A 24,676-nucleotide genomic window follows, 5' to 3' on the forward strand; every position below is an offset into this window, starting at 1 on the left:
TTTTTCATCATAACTCTAGCTTTGGCTCTTAGCCTTGGTTCTGGAACAGTGCTTGGAACGCTACTTGTATGCACTTGACTAAATCCAGTATTGGGTTTAGGACCACTTAAAATTATTCCAGAAAGAGTTTTCCATGCCTGTTTCATATGGGGTAGTCAGCATTATGAATTTATTGATGAGCAACTGTGCTAGTGTAGAAGGGTCTGTAAAAGGTTATGCACTATCTGGATGGTTTGAAAAAGCTGTGAAAACTAACATGCAGATTCATTATGCCTAGAATTGCCAGCTGTAGGCAGCAGGGACAACTTAGGAATGTTCTACAATAAATACATAAGGACCAAACCTTGTGATCCTTACTTGCGCTGAAGTCCCATAGAAATCAATAGTTCTGCCTAACTGAGGATTGCAGAATCAGGCCCTGAATTACAAGTTTTATTCATTTTTGTAACCAGTTACTTTAGTTATTGCAATATTCAGTGATCAAAATACTGTCCAGTTAAAATGAGGTCTGTACATCATATTTCAGAGCTTAATTTTTCTAATCTTCACTCTTCCTTTTGACAAGACCTTGTGGCTACTGACCCATTAGCAGGTATTTTAGAATAATAATCTTATACTCTAGAATACCTGGGCATGATGGAGAGGCAGCTTACCTCTGAGGCTCTGTTCATAGTAGGCTGAAACCATGCTAATGGCCAATTTTGCTAGCCTGGCTTCCTTCACTGGTTTACCTAAAACATATTTCAATGCTGTTGGAACAGGTAGTACTGTTAAATAACATCATTATGACACGGCTTTCAGGAAAAAAATAATCTTTCTTTATACTGAGCAGGGAATCATGTTAGTAACAATTGTTGCTATTGTGATTTAGTCTGTGGTATAGAATGCCTATGAGTTTAGGGTATAAGTAAAAATTGTAATGTTATTTCATCATTTTTCTTATGTGATAGTATTAAAACTCCGGTTAGAAATCTCTCTTTTGTGCTGTGTACTTTTAGAGCTAAACTACAAAGAACTAAGTTTCTAACAACTTGTATTGTTTAAAATTATATTGTCAACATATTTTTTGGTTTGTGAATTCTCTAAATGGCTGAAATTTAAAGTCTGTGTAGTACTCCTTTTTAATACTTGCCAATTTCTTGTCCTTCATTTTGCATAGACACCGGTTTATTATATAGGGCACGTCACAACTGCTGTGCTGCTGGCATTGTTTTGTTTTGTGTTTTTTTTTTTTTGTAAAATGAAACACCAATGAAGCAAATGAAATATTTGCTTTGGGAAGAGAAAAAAAGCTTACAAAAGAATAATATGGATTTCTCACAGAGATGCAAGGGAAAAAGTAGATCATATTTTGGGCTCATAAACTTTGATGATCATTAACTGTACACTGAATTTCTTATGAAAAATACTCAATGCTTGCTTAAACTGGTTTTTAAATTAAAGTAACGCATTTACATAATTAATTAATATGATCACAATCTTATAAGGCCATTTTGATTATTAAATTAATTGTATGTTATTGAAAATTATAATTTCAGTATTCCTTGTATGCATTATAAAACGTTGGGTTTTACAGCATGGTAGGGATTCACAAGTTGCCTGTTATATTTGTATTCATAAAGATTGAGAAACCAATGACTAGAAACTGAAGTTGCTTGTTTTATACCTGTTTAAAACAAGATAATCTAGTTTCTGACTGGTTTCAGAGTAGCAGGCGTGTTAGTCTGTGTCCGCAAAAAGAACAGGAGTACTTTTGGCACCTTAGAGACTAACAAATTTTATGCTCAAATACATTTGTTAGTCTCTAAGGTACCACAAGTACTCTTCTTCTGGTTTCTGACTGTTGACCATTCACGTTCCCCTGGGGGAAACCTTACTTTTTTTTTTTAAATCTAATTTAGAGTTGAGCATGTTTTATATCCTGTAACCGGTTTTCATTCTGAATTTCTTTATATTTGCTGTGGTATCAGCAAACATTTTTATATACAATTTATACGTAATATTTTTAGTATGTCAGAAGCATTTTTAGTCCCTATTTTTTCTGTTATACTAATTTAAAAAAAACAAACTGTTCCTTTGTAGTCTGGGATGATTACTCCTCTGACCCTGTTGTCAGCACTAGAAAAGTCAGAAAAAAGCTTATCAAGTCCTATCATTATTTCTATTATTTAAAAAAATAGTTTTTCTATACAATAGAATTATTATTTGTTCCTTAAGTATTCTTCTCCTTGTGAGCATTTGTTGCTTCTGAGTTATGTGATGAACTAAAAAGTAAATCTGCACCTATCTGCAGTACTGTTTCTATATTTTAATTTAACAGAGCTAGAATCTTTGTAAAAGCAATGGAATTGTACACAATTGCATAAAGTCTTTGAAACTATTTGTTGTTCTAACCAAGTTTTGAGGTGCTTGCTAAATGCTGAAGTTGTAAGATTTACTTATTTCTATTTTAATAATGTTAGTGGAAACCCAGATTATTGTAATTGAGAAGTCCCTTCAACTTCCAGGTTGCAATGAGATCTTGTTTGTTCTGGGCAATAGAATTTTCCCCACCTTATCATTTCTGCATTTCAATTATTTCTCTGAGGTAGTACCTACATATATGGGCAGAATGTGGAAAAATTACCCAAGCGGGTGATAGTTTTGTTGTAATATACAGGCAGCTAAATTTACATTGTCGTGTCCCTCTAACTTGCTTAACAATATCTACTATACAGAGATATGTTTCTCCCTATTATTTACAGGTAAGTACTAATTTACATTCTCTCCACATTCGCCCCTTATTTATTCTGACTGGCTTAGGCTCTTGAGCAATTTCTTTGCTCCACTGTGCTCCCTTTTCACCACCTGACAGTACAAACTGAGTGGAGACTGATTGGAAACACTCAGCTGGAGGATTCCATAACACGGTGGAGTCTCCGGTGAGTGTAAAGCTAGCAGAGCTGGCTCCTATATTACCTTATCCCAGCCCTGAGTCTGTGAACTTTCGTGGGTACAGAACAGCAATGCACAAAGCCAGGTATTGCATATTAAAGCAGTCCTGAGCGTGCTTTATCCTGAGAGGGGCTGAGGTGAGCTGAGGCAGAGGATCAGGATACTCTCACTGGGAGTTAGACACACCAGAGAATCGAGACTCCCGTCTTTGTACTGAGGAAGTAGAAGAGAAGGCAAAGAAGATCACTTTTCATGGGAAAAGTGCCTTTTCCATTCTGCATGATGATTTACCTTTTTCACTGCCTCCTCTAATTAACAAATCCTGTATTTTCTTTGAAAACTTTGGGGGTAATCAAAGTAATTGTTCTTCAAATATGTGTCCACACGGATTCCACTCTAGATGTGCATGCACCCCAGTCATGGCAGCAAGACAGAATTTAGCAGTGCCCACCTGCTTCCTTCTGTCAGAGTTAGCTAGGTTAGTACTTAACATATTTTTTTATTTAGCCTGCTGGCAAAAAATAAAAATAATAAAATAAAATAGAAAACCACTAGGATGATTGATACTGTGGCATTGATCTCATGGCTGAGGCAAAGTCACTATGCTTCAAGTCCTGCCCTTCTGGTGAGCTGGCAGTGTCTTCAAGTGATGGGCATTCTAAATGCTTTTTCTGCTATTTTTGCTCTGGGCTGCACAACATGACCTTTAACCCTTAGAGACATCTGTTCCTGTTGTTCTGGATTATCTATTATCCTTGAAACATTTAGGACTTTAATTTATTTTGGGTAGGGTTTGTGTAGCCAGGATATCTGGCTGTTGCCCTCCATTTCAAGGTTTATATATTCCCATATCCTATTATATTAAGTTCTTGAAAGGTCTGATCCATGTATTTTCCCCCCACTGAGGGACTTTTCCCCTCCTGGGAACCTAAATATTGTACTCCTGGCTCTAATAGGTCTCCTCCTTTTGAGCCTTTACCACCTCTTTATCAAGGAAGCATTTTTGTTACCTCTGCTCGAAGGGTGAGTGTGATTCAGGTGTTAAGGGCAGGACCACCCTATGCTATTTTCACAAAAACAAGGTGTCTCTCTGAGACCTCACCATCCTAAATTCTTACCCAAAGTGGTGTCATTTGAATCAATATACATGTTTTCCAGTGTTTTTCTCCAACCCCCATTTGATCTCTATAGAAACAAAACTTCACATGCTCAGTGTCTTGATGGCAATCCTCTACTCTAATATTTGTTCCATAGAACAAAGCTTTTCCATAAATCACCTAGGCTATTAGTAGCATTTGCCGACAGGTCTAGAGGGCAGGCTAATCCAACTCAGAGACTCTTGAAATGAGTTTCAGATTGCATTAAGATCTCCTCTGAACTAAATAAATTAGCTTTACAGTCTCATATTAAAGTACACACTACTAGGGCCCAGCCACCCTCTGTCATGCTTGAGGAACATTCCTATATCAGAAATTTGCAGGGCAGCCACTTGGATCTTAGTGAATACTTTTATTCAGCTCTATTTGAGGGCTGCAGCCACTAGATCTGGTGCCCAGTTTGGTAGGGAAGTCCTGCAATTTGTATTTATATAGGACTCCTGGCACCCACCTCCTGGAGAGAGAACTGTTGGCCAGTACGTTAGAGAGGGGTCCATGTGGACAAATATACAAAGAATGGTAACTTACCTTACATTAACTGTGGTATTTTAAGATGGATCCCATGACCTGCCCTACTTCCTTGCTACTGCAGAGTCTTTTAGCTTTGGGATACTGCAGCGGTTCTCAAACTGTGGGTTGGGACCGTACTCTACACTTCATGCCCTAGGGTGCAGAGGAGTAGGGGTGAGAGATATGCAGATGTGGCCTCAGTGGATGCTGCTGGCCAAAGGCTTTGATCTGGAATGCATGGGGCACATGTACACCTAGAGTGGGATCCCTGTGGACAAAACATCTTGAATACTCATGTTTACTGTAAGTTAACCATTCTTTTTCTCTCACTGCCCTCAGCTTTACAGAGAGCCTTTGGCAAGTGGGAGTTAGTGTACATGGTAGCGTAGTTTTGAGATTCTCTGTAGTATGAAAATCTGAGTATAGTAAACTGTGTGTCAAATTTTGTGGCATGCTTCATAAGTTGAATCACCCAATAATTTTTTGTGTGATTTGTTTGATTAAATTAGAACTGTATTTACAAAAGTGAAAAACATCTTTTCTTCTTTGAGACTTGGTGAAGAAGTACTTTCAAGTTAGGAATGTTATGTTTAACCATGCAGTCTTTGAGAAAAAAATTATCCTTTTGGACATATAGAAGTGAATTCACAGGTGGATTTTAATTTTGTGTTTTCTTCATCAACACACATTGTTATTTCTTCACAAAGCACTTTACCCTCCTCTCTTGAGCTTTAAATGGAGCAATAAGTATGTGAGGAAAAAGCAGCAGAAATTGAGCTATAAAGGAAAAATGTGTTTGTGCATATTCCTTATACACATTTATAAATGGAACAAACAAACAATTGAAAGAGTGACTTTTTTCCTACTTTTTTATATCTGAATGAGAGAGATTAATTTTTAAACTATTGTAGCACCTCATCTGAATGATTTTGGTCTGGTCTGAGGTTGGTGTATGGTCTTGGAGGTGAAAGTCTGTTGGTCTTCTACATCATTATGCCAGCATGCAGCTAATATCTGGAAAAGGAGCGGATCATTAAATATGCTCAGTACAGTGACTGGAAAATTCATTTACTTTACTTTACTTAGAATTAGCAGTGAAATTCTATTTGCGTTTGCTGTTAATATGAGCTCTTGACTTTGCAGTGAAGATAATATTGTGTGGGTATTGGTGGATGAGTAAAATTATCCATCGCTGGAATAGAAGAAAAATGTGTATTTTTTTATGAAATGAACACTCCTGAAATAGAACATGAACTCATATAAATCGGTAGGGTTTTTTATGATTAACTCTGTCATTCTTAGCACGTCCCTGGATGGCTACATCTGTTTTCTATAATCAGTGTATTAATATGTTACATTTATATATTTATATAGCACCTTTCATACCAAATGATCCTAAAGTGCTTTATAAGCTGTACACCAGGATAAGTACAGCAATTTCAGGGTGGATGGCAGCAGCTGTTTTAATAGCAATCAAGCAACACTAAATAATAGTTAAGGACAAGATGGGAAGAATAACGTAGCCAAATGAAACTGCAGGGGGCATAGCCAAATCAAAATCTGACTAGGATGTAGGGGCTAACACCCTGCATAAAGTACTACAGATTATTTAATGGTCACAAGTGGTGAGCAGGGTGTTGAATTATGTCTCCTGCAAAAGAGTGCATCTCCAGCACACAATGTTGTTGCTATGCTGCGGATGTTGGTTTAAAGCTGACTCTGAGGAAAAGACATTGCAGCCAGGGGTGCTGGAACAATTTTTATAGTGGGGGTGCCGATGATGGAAACCATGTATTAGGTGTTTGTTATTACTACTTCAAAACAGGGGTGTGGTAGCACCCCCAGTACTCCTAGTTTCAGCACCACTGCTTCCAGACAAAATATATGTATTTTGAATGCCCTGAGGTGCTACAGAGCAACTGAGGAACAAGTTAAATTTGCTTGTCAGTAACTATACAACAAAAGTGGTAGAGGAAATGGCAACTTCCTTTCTCTTTTATTTCATAGGAAGTAAAAAAGTGAAGTTAGATAGAGGGAGGCATTATTCAGTTTAAGGACGAAAAACGTGGCTAGTCTGGCTTTCTGTGTTAAACTCAGAGATGTAATAATTTCATTTAAAGAAATTTAATATGTAGAAAACACAACAAAAAAGGTTAAAGGAATATCTATAAAAGTATATTTTGACCTGCACATACCCACAGCATCAGAATTCTGAAATCAGTAACAATGTTCATTGAGCTATTTTCGTATTAATTCTGTAGCATCAAACTTGTCTTTTCTAAAATGACAGAAGTGGAAGCTTTGCGCATACATTTTCTATTCTTATTTTGCTGCGTCTGTAGCCAGCCAATACGCACTCTATGGCAGGAAATGGTCCAGTAGTCGGTGATGTTCTCAGGGGACTTTCCAGTTTAGTGCTCTTCATATATACTAAATATTGCTATGTAAAAACATGTTATTTTGGTGTATCTTGGTTCTAATTTTAACAAGTCAATCTTTTGTGGTTGACTTCCTGTTATTTTTAGATACCAATAAGACTGTTATCAGAGGATGGGTTATTAGAGCATTCTGGCTAAATCAAAACACCTGGTCCCACATCATGGAATAATTTGACAAATTGGTGAAACAGATGGTTGATGAGATATATTTCAAACCTGAGTTTGTTGCTGTCATCAAAAATAGGATGGTGTCAGAACTTAAATTGGAGCAGTTTGGTATTCTAGACCTGATATAACTTAATGAAAAAGTTAAATGTCAAAATTTATTAGTTAATTAAATGAGAATTTATGATGAACATTCCCTGTAGATTTGCAAAGGTGTTAATGTTTATTAAATTCCCTGGTTAAATGATTACTTTTTATGACACATTGCAATTCTGTTCAGGAAATTGAAACAGGAGCCTTTCTCTTATTTATTTGTTTAGAACTCAATGAAATTATTTTATAAGGTACGCTATTTAAATTCTCTGTGATGGACAGTATGTATATTAAGAAAGGCATTTATATCTTTATAAAATATACTGTATTAATTTAATTATTATTGGGCTGCCCTGAAAAGCATGTTTTTTCATACAGGTGAAGGGGAGCTCTTGGATTTAAATGTTTTAATAGTCTTCCAGCCTTCAGTCAAAGCAGTACTTTTGTAATATATTCCTTGGATAGTTAGAAATGGTTTTAGTTTCTATGGTGTTGCTGCTAATATCCTTTTAGTCTCCAACAATCTCTTGTCTTGGGCTAATTAAATCCAAACTGAGAGTAAAACTATATCGCTGTAAGGCAAGTTGGCATTACAGCATATAAAAGCCTTCTAATATAGTCAAGCTGTACATTCACTTTCACTAATAATTTGAGTGTTCCTTGTTTGTTACATTTTGTGTGTTGTGTTCCTGTGCACATTCTCTTTAATGATTTATTGTGTGAATGCTTTTAATACCTGAAGACTCAAAATAAGGTGATGTTATTTTTAGTAGTCTATGGAAAAGACTGATCTTCATTCCTATTGTTGATAATTTTGAATTGGCTTATCTCATTAAAATATTGCTGTTCAGCATTCCAATATAACATAATGGATTCAATTCAAAATGCCATAAAATGTTATAGCAGAACTGGAAGGGGCTGGGGAGATGAGAAGCAGAACTTTTTAATGCTGTTAAGGCTAGAAGGATCTTGTAACTTATTTTACAATAAGTAACATTGTTTATTCCTTTGGACAGCACATGTCAACATATATTGATGTAATTCTTGTATCACTCTTCTGTTAGCAGTTTCTAGGAATCCTTGGAGCTATTTAATAATATTGGCATTGCTAGGACTAAATGAGCCTACATTTCTAAGTCAAGGCAGTACATCAGTTCATCGATTTTTTTTTTCTTTTTTTTCTTCATCTCTGGATCAGTAATCAGAGTTGTAAAACATTCAGATTTGTTTCCTTTTTAGCATTTTCTGATTACCATGTAAGATTCCATTTAGCTATTTTTATTTTCTACAGGTTATTTAAAACTAACTTTAAAATAGTAAGACAACAGTTTTTTCTACCTAGTACTGGCTCCTAGCTGAAATAAACTACAAATCCATTGTGGAGCCTTCAGGGAATATGTCTTGAACCAATCTAGTAAAAACTGTTCAGGCAGAAGGAACAAAAGAAGTGGAAATGATAAGAATCTTGCCATGTTTTCAGTAACTGCTTTCATTCTTTTATTAATCTATTTTAAGTGACCAAATATAGATTTTGATCCTTCATTAGGTTCTTGATGGTGAATAAATGTTTCGGCTAGAGATAAGTGATCAAGTTGCTTATTACTGAGCCAATTAAAATGTTACTATTTGTCTCTTGGGATGTGAGCCCTTTTCTTTCAAGACAATAGCTACTACCACCACAACAACTAAAAAATGCTCCACCTATTTGCCATGCTTCAGTAAGATTATGTCTCCACTGCTGGATGGTAGGTGCTGAGATAGAAAATAGAATTGTGACAATGCAGTGTTCGTGTGTTTTGTTCTGTTTTTTAACTTCACATTTTTTAGGGGTGGCGGCAGCTTCTGGTGAATTTTCTTAAAGGCAGGGCAAGAGAGTTGGCTGTGCATAATCCAGCCAAAAGAACTTTAAGAATAAGAAACTGTCAGGTTAGATCATAAATATTTTTTTTGCTAGAATACTTTACACGGTATTTAGTAGCAAACATTATTTCCATAGATAGTTGGTACTCAGATACCATGTTGTCTAAGAGCCTAGGTAGAACAGAGAAATTGTTTGGTTTTATCATTTAATGGTGGATGTGTGAACCACCATAGGATTATGATGCTCTCATTTCTAGTGTCTAAAATTACTGTTGGCTGCCTTCACACCATCTGCTTTTGGGTCTCTCTGTACAATCTTGGCCATCAAGTTGTAATTTTATCCTTAAATTTCTGTTATTTAACATGTATTTCTGCTCTCAGGATGAGAATTAGTGGTATACAAAATTACTAAACGCCAAGAGCTGTTGTAAGCAACAGAGGGTCCTGTGCTTGCATCTGAAGAAGTGAGGTTCTTACCCACGAAAGCTTATGCTCCCAATACTTCTGTTAGTCTTAAAGGTGCCACAGGACCCTCTGTTGCTTTTTACAGATTCAGACTAACACGGCTATCCCTCTGATACAAGAGCTGTTTTGTACCTCTGGAGAACTGAAGGGAAAAAAACAGACCTTGATTTTAAAATAAGATCACATCACTTTTCTGTCCTGTGGATATGATAAGAGAGATGTAGGAAATAGGGTTGCCAGGCGTCCGGTTTTCTACCGGACAGTGTTTGGTCATCCACAGTAACCTGCCTCTGCCACCAGGGGGCAGGAAGAGCAGCAGCTGCTGCTGGAGCCTAGAGGACCACTCAGGAATGGCTCCAGCACAGAGAGATACTGGTGACTCCGCCGTCCTGCTCCGGGCGCGGCTCTCTGTTCCCCGTCCTGCTCCAGTCACCCCCCTACCTCCGGAGCGCGACTGACTCTTCCGGGGCCTCAGGGGAAGAGGTGCAGTAGGGGGCGGAGGAAGGTTCCTTTGCTCATTGTCTGGTTTTCACAAATTAGAAAGTTGGCCACCCTGATAGGAAAACTTATAACATGAACAGAGAATTGATTTTCTTTATATTTTTCATAAAATTTTTTGCTCAAGCAAAAAAGAATAGAAATGGTAAAGAAAGAGCCTGTGTTCTCCTGTTGCTCTGGAGCAGGGGTAGGCAACCTTTCAGAAGTGGTGTCCAAGACTTCATTTATTCACTTTAATTTAAGGTTTCGCGTGCCGGTAATACAAAGAGAGACCTTATAAAAAAACGTTAAAATGTAAGTCTATATTATATAACTAAACTATTGTTGTATATAAAGTAAACAAGGTTTTCAAAATGTTTAAGAAGCTTCATTTAAAATTAAATTAAAATTCTGATCTTACGCCACCAGCCTCAGCCCGCTGCCAGCCTGGGGTTCTGTTCACCTAGGCCGGCAGTGGGCTGAGCGGGGCCTGCGGCCGGGATGCCGGCTGGCAAAGGGCCGGCATCCGGGACCCCAGACCTGGGGATGTGGGTTCAGGGGTCAGGGCAGAGGGCTGGGGGTGTGTAGGGCAGAGGGCTGGGGGTGTGTGGGGAGGTTCAGGGGGCAGGGTGGAGGGATGGGGGCTGTGGGGATGTAGGGCAGAAGGCTGGGTGTGTGGGGGTGCAGGGCAGAAGGCTGGGTGTGTGTGTGGGGTTCAGGGGTCAGGGCAGAGGGCTGGGGTGCTTGGCTCGTGGGGGTGCTCCCAGCCCCCTGCCCTGAGCGGCTCACGGCAGGGGGCTGGAAGGGATATGCCCTGTTCCACCGCCTTCCCCAAGGCCCTGTCCCTACCTCTTCTCTGCCTCCTCTACGGAGCAGCAAGCACGCTGCCACTCCTTCCCCTCCCCCTTGCAAGGGCCATCAGCTGATTGGCGCAGGGAAGGAGAGGAGGAGGGGCAGGAAAGCACCACGCTGGGGGAAGAAGCAGGAGAGGGGGAAGCTTGGCTGCCACAGGACTAAGCTTCTGCCTCGTGGCAGGCAGCAGCGTGCCATTCAAAATCAGCTTGCGTGCCGTAGGTTGCCGACCCCTGCTCTGGAATGTAATTCAAAATCTGTTCATCCTTGTGTACACATTATTTCTGCAGTGCTGCCTTGTTCATTGTTGGCTTGGGTTATTGGCAATGTACTGTATACTAAGTGCCACAGATATTTATTTTTTTATATGCCTGCTCTTAAAAATTGTTTATGCTCTGAAGAATCAATATGATTTGCTATTTTCGTGCAAGATTTTCCCATTTTCTAATTTTCTGCTTTAGTTTTTACTCATGCAGTTCTTCCTATAGATCAGAGAAGTCCTAGAGCAACGGAATAATTAAACTGGAGAATTCTAATTTCTTACACAAATTAGACAAGCAAGTCTTGGTTAACAATTTTCTGGTAACTTGCTTGAGAAATAAGGCTTAGGCAAGTGCACAGGTACCATCAGAAAAAGGCTATTTGCTTTGACTTCCTTTTAGTGATACATTTAATATGCTTGGACAACATATCTTTTAAGATGAGTCACAAGAAAACTTAAATTGTTCCATGTCAGTAAAGCAGACTGCGTTAGCTATAAGACATTGCAACAAAGGCTAGGTCCACACTACCCGCCTGATTCGGCGGGTAGAGATTGATCCCAGAAGTGCTCCCCTGTCGACTGCAGAACTCCTGCTTGCCGAGAGGAGGAAGCGCTGTCGACGGGAGAGCTTGCCTGCGCTGCGTGGACCCGCAGTAAGTAAACTTAGTTCGATCTAGGAAATGTCGACTTCAGCTACGCTATTCTCGTAGCAGAAGTTGCATTTCCTAGATCGATCCCCGTCCCAGTGTGGACCAAGCCAAAGAGAATCGCACAGAGCACTCGGATATATGAAAAAGAGATTTTTAGCAAAAGGACAGTATTGCCCTGACTCAGAATGCGAATATGCTTCTCTCTCAGTGATCTAAACAGATTTTTTACTTTCTTTTTTTAAATGCTGGCATAACTTAAATCTATATTGAATTGCATATATTTGATCTTCTCATCTCTTTTCTCTTGAAGTGCCAATATGGTTAGGAAATGCTCTAGACCACTGAAGAACTATTGTTCATCAGCTCCAAAGTCCATATTTCCAACCACAAATGTTAAAAAATAATGAATCCAAACCCACAAAAATAATGAGATTTAAAAAAAAATCATGTTTTTGAGGCCATATTTTGATATTTTTCACCTTTGGGGAAGCCACTCACACCCAGCCTGTTGAGATTGTCTCGAGTTCAAAATTCAGCCTTCAATATATGTACAAAACTGAAGACCTCCGTGTTCGCCAGTTGGTCTGAACTCCACTTCCTTCCTCCATTCCCTGGGGCATGGGAGTCCGACATTCTATCCTTCCTATATCCTCCTCCCTAGCTAGACAGGATAGGCAGCTGCTTCATTCAAATGCTGCCCAACAGTCTCTTGTCCGACACATTTACTCCCCACCATATTTCCCTTCCTTTCCCTCAGTCTCATCTTCGTCCTCACATTTTCTTTCTCTGTCACTGCTCCCCTTTCCCACATAGTCTACTGACTCCTCATTGTTTCCTGTCCTGTTCTCTAACACAGTCTCCCCTTCCTGCTGTTACCTCTGTTCAATTCCCCGCACCTCTAAATGTTGCTGTCCTTTCCCTGGCCATCACATGGTGACTAAGGAGCCATCATCTTCTCTCAGGGTAGCCTGGCCTCTGGGAGATGGTTTCCATCTTTGCTAAGGGCACTCTCGCCTACAAAGGTCAAATAGTCATGGTGGCTATCTTGCTAAGGGCAGCCTATGGCTTCAGTTACACTGACAGTCATGGGAGGTGGTGCCCATTTTATATAAAGACAGGACTTCACAAAATGAAAGCAGAAATCTGAAATTCATGAGAATATTTTTTTAAAACAAACCCTGAAAAATCACAAGACTTATCATTACTGTAAGCTGGTTCTCTGCCTCCTCAGTATTGTCTCTCTAACTTCCTGATATTACGTAAAAGTATCCTTTTTGTCCTATCAAATAAACTGTCCTTTTTATCACAGTCTAACAATAGGAAATGCCAGATTTTTAAACTACTACTTCGATTTTCCTTAGAAATGTTTTCTTTTTTCTTGCATACAGAAAAGAACACTGTGTATCCATGCGCTCACCCTTATTAGATCAAAACCACCATCACACTATAAGATAACTGTATTGGAATACAGTTATAAGAATTGACATGTGCCATAGACACACCATACTTCCTTTTTTTTTGCTTTAGGATTCCTAGATCCATTACCACTACAACAACCAGAGTAAGTGAGATCATCTACAGGTCAGTACATTGTGCTGTTCATTTCACAGCAACATTGGTGTCTGAACTTTAAGGAACATAAATCATTAGTAAAAATTGTGTTTTTATTTATTAAGTAACTGCTGCAAAAGCATTCAGGCTGCTCAACAACAATCATAAAAACAATTTCTCATTCATTAATAAAATAACTCTACACCTCAACAAAATTATAGACGTGGGTAAACAAAAGCAAAAAATACAAAACAATAAAACAACAGTGGTAGTATTTAAAAACATCTCTGAAAAAATAAGCTTTTAGGTGGGGAGAGGTGAAATGAGCCATATTTTAGAAGTGAGTGAGTTCCATACGATTAGGGCAGACGTGGGCAAACTACGGCCCGTGGGAACGTCCTGTCCGGCCCCTGAGCTCCCGGCCAGGGAGCCTAGTCCCCGGCCCCTCCCCTGCTGTCTCCCCTCCCCGCAGCCACACCGCCGCGGGGGAGGCGCTCTGACTCGCTGGGCAGTGTGGGGAATGCAGCTGGCTCTGGCCAGGTGTCACTGTTGCGAGCTCCTGCTGCTGGTAAGGGGGCGGGGGATTCTGGGTCAGGGAGGAGGGGGTGGTTGGAGGGGGCGGAGTTTTTGGGGGGGCAGTCAGGGGATGGAGAACAGGGAGGGTTGGGAGTCCCGGGGGGCCTGTTGGGGGGCGGAGATGTGGATAGGGGTCTGGAGGGCAGTCAGGGGACAGGGAGCAGCAGGGGTTGGATAAGGGGGAGGGATCCCGGGGGGCGGGGAGGGGCGGGGGGTCCTGGGAGGGGGTCAGGGGATGGTAAGGGAAGGAGGAGCAGAGAGCGGCTGGCTAGGGGTGGGAGTCCCAGGGGGCGCTGTCAGGGTGTGGGGGTGTGGATAGGGATTGGGGCAGTCAGGGGACAGGGATCAGGGGGGTTGGATGGGGGTGGTCAGGGGACAAGGAGCAGGGGGTGTTGGATGCTTTGGGAGTTCTGAGGGGGGCAGTCAGGGGGCAGGAAGTGGGAGAGGGCGGATAGGGGGTGGGGGCCAGGCTGTTTGGGGAGGCACAGCCTTCCCTACCTGGCCCTCCATACAGTTGCGCAACCCCGATGTGGCCCTCGGGCCAAAAAGTTTGCCCATCCCTGCATTGGGGTATAGCAGCAAAAGTTTGATTGCCTACCAATTTCAGATGTTATGGCAGAACCCCTCAGCACAAGCTGTCATCTGAGTGCAAAACCCCGTCAGGTCCCACTGCCTAATATTGATGTTTAGCTTTGTGTGTTTGTAAGAGCAGGGTCAGGGATGTGAATGAAGGGTATTTTATGGGTAAAGGACAAATTAATGTTGCTACAGAATTTACTAAACTCACCAAATAACTTAGCACATTTGGGACTGTTTTTTGTAGAAGGCAGTCTTTTACATAGTATGCTCTCTTTTGTTCAATCATTTTACATAATCTTTTGTTAGTCACTATTAATTTATGCCTGTTTTTATGTCCTTAATTAGAGATGGGTGTGGAAATCTAGAAGGCAGACAGTAAAGTAGCTTTTAAAATTAAATTCTGAATGCCAGTTTCCCTCTCCCCCAGCAGTTGTTATGAAAGTACTTACCCTATGTTTGTACAATATCTAGCACAATTGGACCCAGATCTGATTGGTCCTTAGATGCTACCATAACATAAATAATTAATAATAATAAAAGGAAACAATTGAAAGGTTTGGGCAATGCACAGTTATTTTCTGTATACACTAACAATCAGAATTGAGTAACGTGAGATTCATAGAGTAAAAGGATGAAATCCTGGCCCCATTGAAGTAAATTGTGGTAAGCTTTTTCCACTTTTAATCTCCATACCTTTATTATACTGGTTTTTATTCTAAAGCACTCAGTGGCAGATTAGCCATTGGATCAATGGGGCCTGTGCCCAGGCACCCCCGGAAAAATGGGCACTCCTGTGCCCCGTCTACTCGGTGCTCCTGCAGGTAGGGCAGGCGGGACAAGCCCCCACACCCTGACCCAGCTCGCTGGCAGGAGTGCTGGGGTGGAGGGTGGGGGAGGAAAAGGTGGAATGGGTGTGGAGGGGCCCCCTCTTACTCTGGCCCAGGGCCCCACAAACCCCTAATCCGTCTCTGAAAGCACTTCTATGTCACACTTTCTGAATTTTTTTTCCCTTTTGAAGATCCTGTCACCAATATGTTTTTTCATTTAATGTTGTGCCATTGTTTCAGGGTCTCAGTGGGCCTGATTCTGATCTCACGCTGAGGTAAATCGGGAGTAACTCCACTGAATTCAGCAGAATTACATTGGTGTAAACTAGTGTGGAATCACAATCCAAAGATATTAAAAGTAGAGCTATTTATCTTTCCTCCCAAAATCTCTCCTCCTCAATCCCTTTTTACTCTTGACATCTCCAGTTTCTTCATTCACCCTGACTTGAAACTGATACAACCTCTGACTACTTTGTTCTCCCCTTCTCTCATTAAGTTCTGTCTCTTCTTCCTTTTATAATATCTCAAAAATCAATCCTTTTCTCAGATACTAAAAATGTGGTCCATGCCTTGGTCATCTCACATCTTGACTAGTGTTGCCTGCTCCTCCTGTCCTTTCTGCCTCTGACTGTTTACCCCATCCCACCCATCTTCATCTTCTGTTGCTCTGACTCTGTTTCATCTGTCAGCTTGTCTTTTATCCTTTTTCTAAAACAGGTTCAAAATTCTAGTATTCATTTTCAAATCTCTTCAAATGTCTGTCCCACCTACATCTTCGGTGTCATTTTCTCCTATATTCCCATTTCCTCCTTATTTTCTTCTTCGCTCCTATCCTTAAAATTCCCCCTTCTTTCTCTTTTATATTCTGAACTTCATATTTTTTCATGTTGACCTTGGATCACACACCCTCTGTGTTTCAATTGATTTTCCTCTCTTTCAAATCTCTCCTTAAAACCTACTGCTTCTGTTTAGTTAGCCTTCTGATACGGAGCCATTTTTCCACTTTCATCTTTTTTGTAATTATCTGAATTGGAATGCAAGCTTTTCAGGGCAGGGACCTTGTCTTTTACATGGCTAATGTGCTGATGCAATTAGGGTACTTTATCTGTAATAACATAAATACACGTTATCTCTGGTTTTGGCTCTCTGTTTTTAATGTTTTTCTTTGTAATGTCTATCTTATAATACATACTTTTCCTCTATCACATTGATTTTTTTTGTCAGGTTAGAAGCTGAGCCCACTGTGGTCCCATCTTTAAAGGTATGTCTACACTGCAATTAGGCACGTGCAGCTGATCCATTTCAGCTGACTTGGGCTTGGGCTAAGGGGCTGTTTAAGTGCAGTGTAGACGTTTGGGCTCAGGCTGCAGCCCGAGCCCTGGGATACTTCCACCATGCAGGGTCCAAGCGCCCAGGCTTCAGCCTGAGCCCGAATGTCTACACCTCACATAAACATCCCCTTAGCCTGAGTCAGCTGGCATGGGCCGCCTGCAGGTTTTTGATTGCAGTGTAGATATACCCTTACAGGCCCCAGTAAAAAACAACCTACACCTCACCATTCTACTCCTAATATACCTCTACCTCGATATAACGCTGTCCTCGGGAGCCAAAAACTCTTACCGCATTATAGGTGAAACCGTGTTATATTGAACTTGCTTTGAGCCACTGGAGTGCGCAGCCCTGCCCCCCGGAGCACTGCTTTACCGCGTTATATCCGAATTCATGTTTCGGGTAGCGTTATATCGAGGTAGAGGCGTGTTTATGAATGGAGGCCGAGTATCAGTAGTGGGGGGGGGTTGGTTGAAACCTGACTTCTTCCATGCATATAAAGGAGTAAAACTGTAAATAAATAGCTTTTTCCCAAATGCCCTTGTCCCGCAACCCCCCCCCCCCCCCCCCCGGACTCCCTCCCCTCCATAACCCGAGCTGGCTGCACGCCCTGCAGCTGGTTCGCTTACAAACCACACCAAGGGAACAACTTCATATGCTCGTGCTCCACATGTTTCACTTCCTCACCCACATGTCTCTTCGCGATACCAAGTGGCGGGACTACCTATTACCTGTAGAGGGTGAGGAACCCTGGTGGGCCAGCCTCTATTCCACCCTGGTCCCACGGGCCACCGGGGATATCAGTTGGCAGGTCCTTCACAGAGCCATGAGCATGGGCATGTACCTGTAGTGGTTCACCCCCATCCCCTACACCTGCCCCTTTAGCGGCAGGAGGAAGAACCTGGTGCATGTCTATCTAGAATGCACCAGGTTGCAGCCCCTATTCCGGCTCCTCCAGAATCTCCTGTTGAGGTTCTGGCTGCACTTTTCCCCACACTTACGTATATTTGCACACCCTGTCCATGGCCCCACGAAGTCGTGAGATCTCCTCGTCAACCTCCTCCGGGCCCTGGCCAAAATGGCCATCTAAAATACCAGGAGGAGGATGCTGGACAAGGGGATGCTCTGTGACTATGGGCCTATTTCCGTTCCTCCCTGATCTCACGCATCCGGGCAGAGTTCCTCTGGGCAGTGTCTCCTGGCTCTCTAGACAGCTTTGAGGAGCAGTGGGCACTGTCCGGTGTTCTCTGCTTGGTGTCCTCCTCTGGATCCCTAGTTCTGAACCTGTGACCTCCACTCCCATCCCTGTCATTCCTTAGTTGTTCCCCGAATTCAGTTGGGTACCGGGTCCAGTGGCTTCTCCCGCAAGGCTGGGGGAGGAGCTTTTAGATGCAGATGGGCGCAAGTAGATGGGCTCGCCCGCCTCCCGAAAATTCAATAAGGCCTCAATACAGGACACAATTGCATTACTTGCAATTAAATTGTGAGAGTTGGCAACACTGGACTAAAGAAACTTTTTAAAAGTAAGAGATTCTGTATAGAAGTGCTTGTTTGATAACAAAAAGAAGTGGGAAGGAAATATGATTTGTTTGACTCTGACTCATTTTCATCCTTTACTGGCATGTGAATCAGATGACCTTGCTTTGGCAGTGTACACTCACCATCTCGGCACATGAAAGTGTGATGTTTCTGAATTCACTGCTGCTAATGTGGATTGTGAAAACAATAATGTTGTCCTCCACCTCCCGCCGCTTCTTTTGAAGGCCTTGGTTGAAAGCTGACCATGACCTGCTGTCTTTTATTGCTGAATTCTTGTATTTGTATTTAACTGTGCTGCAGATTTGTGTTAGGGTTACCCTAAGGTAAAGCAGTTATAAAGTGTAGGCAGTTAAGGGAGAAGAAATCCAATTCAAGATGGAGTTGTTTGACATAAAGACATCATTGTAACAACTGAGATTTTTATGTTGTGAAACCAGAGGTCATTATTGATGGTACCAATAGTAAGGACATTTGGACCTGAGACACGTGGTTAGCTTTCCACTGAGGAAATGCTGGTAAAATTGAGCTGCCAAAAAGCTAAGTATTATTGGAAGCTAATAGCCCAGCGGTAATAGAAGAGAAATTGATTTGATTTTTATTAGTAAATTTAATGCTAGGGAAATGTGCCAGACTGAGTTCTGAAAACAGAAGTCCTTAGTTTATCTCAAGGAAAGGTTTAGCATAGGCATTGTGTGAAGCCTTCCAGACATAGTCTCACAAGTTCCTGATTTCCCACCTGAGAAAAGTGGCAAAGGTTCAAGGAAGTGTATTGAAATGGATGGACTCTTTCTAGGAGAGGTCCCCAAGAGAGGTGGTGATGGGAAACAGCAGTTCTGCCACCACACTCTGTCCCTTTCCTCCCCCCACCCCCGTCGGTCGTGGCCACATTTATATGCATCCACTAGAAGATACAGGGAGATTTGATGGATTCAAATGTCAGCAATATGCAGATGCTACATATTTATCTGACCTCTACAATATTGAATAACACCACTGACACTGAACTAAACCAGTTGCTGGCTGAAATCATCACAGATTGAAGGTAGATAATGGCTGAAGCTCAATCTTAGCAAGATGGAAGTTATGCTTGGTAGTCAGAGGAAAAGAGCTCTAAGAGCTTGCAACCATATTGCACCTCCTTTGATCAAAGACTGCTATCCACAACTTCACAAGTCAATCTGAAGTGTAGAGTTCTTTTGGATATCTCGCATAGCAGTATATATGAGCAATGCATTTACCCTTTCCAAGTGGCTGGGGCTCTCTGTCCCATCCTTGAAGATTATGGCGTGGCCTCACTAATGTGTGCCTTCACGTCTGGTCTATAGCAATACACTCTGCATGGACTTGAATTCAGTGCAGATAATGTGGATTGTGAAACCAATAATGTCGTCCCTGAGATGAATATAATAATGTAGTGCTGAGAAAACTACAGCAGGTAAAGAATGCAGCCACTTGCTTGCGCAGAAGCATGGGTTAGCACAAGCACATTCCCTGCACTGTCTTCCCAGAGAATATTGTGTTTAAATTTCGAGTAGGTCCTTATTTTCAAGTTCCTATGTGATCTGGGTTCAGGATAACTAAAAGAGAGCCTCTGGGTCCTCAACCCCTATCAATGATTCTAGTTTTCTTGTGAGACAATCTGCTAAACAGTAAATTTCATCTGTGCAAGAGACAGAATCTTTTTGGGAGTTGGCTCAAGGCTGTGAAACTGACTTTCATGGGAATTTACTCTGAGAAATACCTCAAACTTCATTGCTTTCCCATTCAAATGCTAAGCATGCTTCTCTGAACTGGTCTTCTGGTATAGCAGCACGTAGCACATCTTTTTTGGGAGAAGATTCCTCCCGTCCCCAAATGCTCCATGCACACAGTAGTCCCCTTGGGTCAAAAGTTGGAGAAGAACCACATGTGCAAGGTGCTAGTCATTTTGTTTAATCTATGTTTGGAAGGTATTCAGGTACCATTGTGATGGGTATGGTATAAAAATAGGAACAGAATGTTCCTCAGTCCTTTCTTAGAGGAACAAACTTGATGTGGGAGGGGGGAGAGAACAGTTCAGTTTCCATGCCAATAAAGTCCTCTGTCTCTAGTCTGCAAAAAGGTGTCATGTAGTGCAGTTTTTCCTGGCTTTAAGGTGTGGACACTTAGCCCTGTGAACTGGACCAAGACAATCAGACTGTACCAGATGATGACTGTAGTCATTTCTGAGCTGGACTTGATTTGAAGCACTAATCTAGAGGTGAAAAGCTCTTTATCCCATTATCATCGAGTCAGTCTCCACTAATTATTATTCTGGTGAAGGTGATGGTGGTTTGCTTTAGGACTTTTTTCTTTTGTACAAGGCTTTAAGAACATAAGAATGGCCATACCGGTTCAGACCAAAGGTCCATCTAGCCCAATATCCTGTCTTCTGACAGTGACCAGTGCCAAGTACTTCAGAGGGAATTAACAGAACAGGTAATCATCAAGTGATCCATCCCTGTTACCCATTCCCGGCTTCTGGCAAACAGAAGCTAGGGACACCATCCCTGACTATTAGCCAGGATAGGCATCAATGGACCTATCCCCCATGAATGTACGTAGTTCTTTTTTGAACCCTGTTATGTTGGCCTTCGCAACATCCTCTGGCAAAGAGTTCCACAGATTGACTGTGCACTGTGTGAAGAAATAATTCCTTTTGTTTGTTTTATACCTGCTGCCTATTAATTTCATTCGGTGACCCCTCGATCTTGTGTTATGAGAAGAAATAAATAACACTTCCTTATTTACTTTCTCGACACCAGTCATGATTTTATAGACCTCTATCATATCCCCCATTTGTCATCTCTTTCCCAAGCTGAAAAGTCCCAGTTTTATTAATCTCTCTTCATATGGAAGCTGTTCCATACTCCTAATCATTTTTGTTGCCCTTTTCTGAACCTTTTCCAATTTCAATATATCTTTTTTGAGATGGGGCGACCTCAATGGCAGGTAATATTCAAGATGGGGGCATACCCTGGATTTATATAGAGGCAACATGATATTTTCTTTCTTATTATCTATCCCTTTCTTAATGATTCCCAACATTCTGTTAACTTTTTTGACTGCCGCTGCACATTGAGTGGATGTTTTCAGAGAACTATCCACAATGGCTCTATTTCTTTAAAATAACCTCACAGATTTGACTGTGTGATTTCACACCCTTGCATGTCTTTGATTCTTTGTTCATTTCAGTGAACATTTTTTACTAGAGGTTTGTTTTTCTCTTTCTCTGGAAGTCTTTAATATGCAGAAGTAGCAGATGTTTTTGAGTTATTGTTTTTGAAAATAATGAATTTGCATTTGCATAACACTTCTGCTTTGGATTATGAACTATCTTGATCCTTTCCTTTTGAAAATACAGGCTTTAAGAACTCTTCAGTGATACTACATTTTTTAAGTAACATACAATACATTCATTCTTTATAGATATTTTGTTGCCCTTGCCATGCACTTTTATCAAACTTACACATCTTATTAAAAGTAAACAGCATAGTAAAGTAACAAGGATCCTTTGATTTTCCTTAAATGTTAAAAATAGATTGAAATAAAGCAGGCATGCAAAGGCATTGATGGATGTAAAAAGTAAGAATTTCAATTATATATGTCTGATTATGTTGTTTTGGTTTTCATTCTCCACAAGTTAGTGTCAGCAAATCAGATTGTAGTTTTAGATGATCAGTGTCCAAAGGCATATTATAAAATACATAATAAAAATGGTCTTACAACCCTCTTTTATGCAAGTAATGCTTATTTACATCAGTAATCCCATTGAAGTCATTGGAACTATTCATATCACTGAGGTTTGCAGAGTCTGACCTGTTGTTTGAGCTACTAACATATGTTTTAATTGTATATGAAACATTTAGAAGACCTGACCAGATATAGTCACAGGATTTGGAACAGCATTGTTTTCTGATAAGAACAGTACGCCAAGTTAAATGCAAAGGATGTTTGATAGAATGAACCTTTGCAGTCACTTGTGTTGCATCTGTGCATTAAGACAACTTTGGCCCCCACAGCATTTTCCATCAATTGCTAAGAAATATCAGATAATATATTGTATTTCTCTTTCTGATGAGTAGTAAAATCATTTCTGAATTGTAAGCCATTTAAAGTAAACTTCTCTAGTGCAATGAAAGTTACACCCAGAAGAGAAAATCCAATGAGCAAGTTCGATGATAAAACCCTGCAGTTTGTCTGATATGTCCTACATATATGGCATTTTTTGCGATTTGTGATCATGCAGTGAAACACCCTTGGTGAAATCTTTTGTTCCCACTGAGGTCTATTCCTGTTAACTTCAATGGGGCCAGGATTTCACCTCTGGGTTTATTGTAAAGTATGCAGAAGAAGAGTTAAAGGAAGCCCTTAAGCTTAAAATCAAATTTCCTGATGTTTATGAGTGTAAGTCACAGTCATGGTATTATATCAAAGCAGTGTTTGTGTGGAATATATCAAGTTAAAAATAATTTTTATGCTGATTTTTTTAAGCATATTAACTGTAGTAGAAATGGCTAGTACTGTTGAGACAGGGTCAACAAGTGAAATCCAGTAAGAAACAAACTTATCTCACTACTGGACTATTCTTTAGCTGTTCAAGATAGTTTGTAAGCTTCTTGGGCAGGGACCATATTTTCTGTGTGCTTGTACAGTATCTCTCACAATGGTACTCTGATCAGTGTTCTCTTTTGTCTTAGCCCCTATGTATGGAACTAATGACTGTCAAAGCCCAGTTTAATAGCTATAGCTTTTTTTTATGCTAGGAAAATGACCTGCTGCTCACTGCGGGTGTCAGAAATCATTGCTGAATAGTTTGACTTCCTGTACACACTGGGAAAAAACATGTTCAGCACTATTTCAGAAATGTTGGTAAAACCTATTTCTGAAATGGTGCTGAACACTATTTGTCTTAATCTCTATTTTCAGCTAAACTACGTGAGGCAGAACTGGTTGCTGACAATAGGTATTAGCAACAACAAATTTTCCTATTGTAAACAAGATTTATGAATGCATCCTCTCCGGCTTCTATTCCTTTCCTCTCTTCTGTTAACACCCTAAACTCCCTCTATCCTTTCATTCACACTGTCTGCTTTCTCTTATCATTCATTCCATAGTCCCACATTAATTTTCACCTTCTCTCCTTCACTCCATTTTGCTTTCCCACCTCCTATTTTCTCCATCCCATACACACCATCCCTACTTTTGCTGAATTTGTGTATGTATGAGAGAATGTGAACAAGAAGGCAAGGGAGAGAAAGAGAAGTAGCAAAAATCTACCGTTGGAGGGGAAGAACAAGCTAGTCACTTAGAGGAAGATTATCCACAAATAAGAGATAGCTAAATTAGCTTGTGAAAATATAACCTGAAAGCATTAGAATAAAACTTGACTAAAGGCAAAGCATTTAACAATATCAAAAGGGCTTGATTGGATTGTGTTATCTCTCTTTGTAAGAAAGTGTGCCTGTTTGTGTATAGTGTGTGCAGTATTCAATAACTTGCTTGTACACCTGTACCCCGATATAACGCTGTCCTCAGGAGCCAAAAAATCTTACTGCGTTATAGGTGAAACTGCATTATATCGAACTTGCTTTGATCCGCTGGAGTGCACAGCCCCGCCCCCCTGGAGCACTGCTTTACCGCGTTATATCCGAATTCTTGTTATATCGGGTCACATTATATCGGGGTAGAGGTGTATTTGTTAATTTTATTTTTGATAGTTTTCTTTTTTGTTGTTCATGTTGTTAATAATAGAGAGTTCCTTAACAAATGTTGGGATTGCCTTTTCCCAAACTTTTCTACTTGGAAGTATTTTAATGTACTACTTCTTCCTTCTGCTGCAATGATTGTAAAAACTGTATACAGAGGTGTATAAGAGCTATAAATCTCCTAGTAATGTTGACAAACTTGTTCAGTAATGGGAAACATGAGAATTTATATTCCGTAATTTATCATAAACTAAAAATATACAAATATCCATGAGGGGCACTTTTAGTCTAAAAAATAGCCAGTGACTAACAGCTGTGTAGACGCACAATGACTTTCACCTCATAATTGTTGAATGCCTCAATATGGTGAAGGAGGCTTCAGAAAATAATTTGTTTCTAAATACTTAAAATCATTCCAAATTCTGTTTTCCCGAAGCCTGTTAATTCCACGCTACTGTCAATTTCCAAGATTATAATTCTAAATTGAAAATTAATGCATCCAGCAATAACTAATGAGATTAGTATTTGCTCTACCACAAATGCAACTGGTTGAACAAACTATAATATATGATAGAAAGCTGCTGTAACCTGTTTTTTGGAAACTGCATTACTGTGGCATTGAACAGTTACTGTTGAAAATGTTGTTTTTATGGTGAAACGGGTTCATTTAATTATGAAAGAAAATC

General features: G+C 40.5%; 2 protein-coding genes across 4 annotated transcripts in view; one reads left to right on the forward strand and one right to left on the reverse strand.

The window, feature by feature from the left end:
* The window catches only part of CHRM5 (cholinergic receptor muscarinic 5), an 82,230-nt gene that overhangs the window by 49,879 nt on the left and 7,675 nt on the right, over positions 1 to 24,676 (reverse strand). The window lies entirely within an intron of this gene.
* AVEN (apoptosis and caspase activation inhibitor) overlaps positions 1 to 24,676 on the forward strand; it is a 181,438-nt gene that overhangs the window by 37,963 nt on the left and 118,799 nt on the right. The gene's annotated exons all lie outside the window — the stretch shown is intronic.

The sequence above is a fragment of the Chrysemys picta genome, chromosome 4 (genome assembly GCF_011386835.1).
Source record: "Chrysemys picta bellii isolate R12L10 chromosome 4, ASM1138683v2, whole genome shotgun sequence".
Lineage (NCBI taxonomy): Eukaryota > Metazoa > Chordata > Testudines > Emydidae > Chrysemys > Chrysemys picta.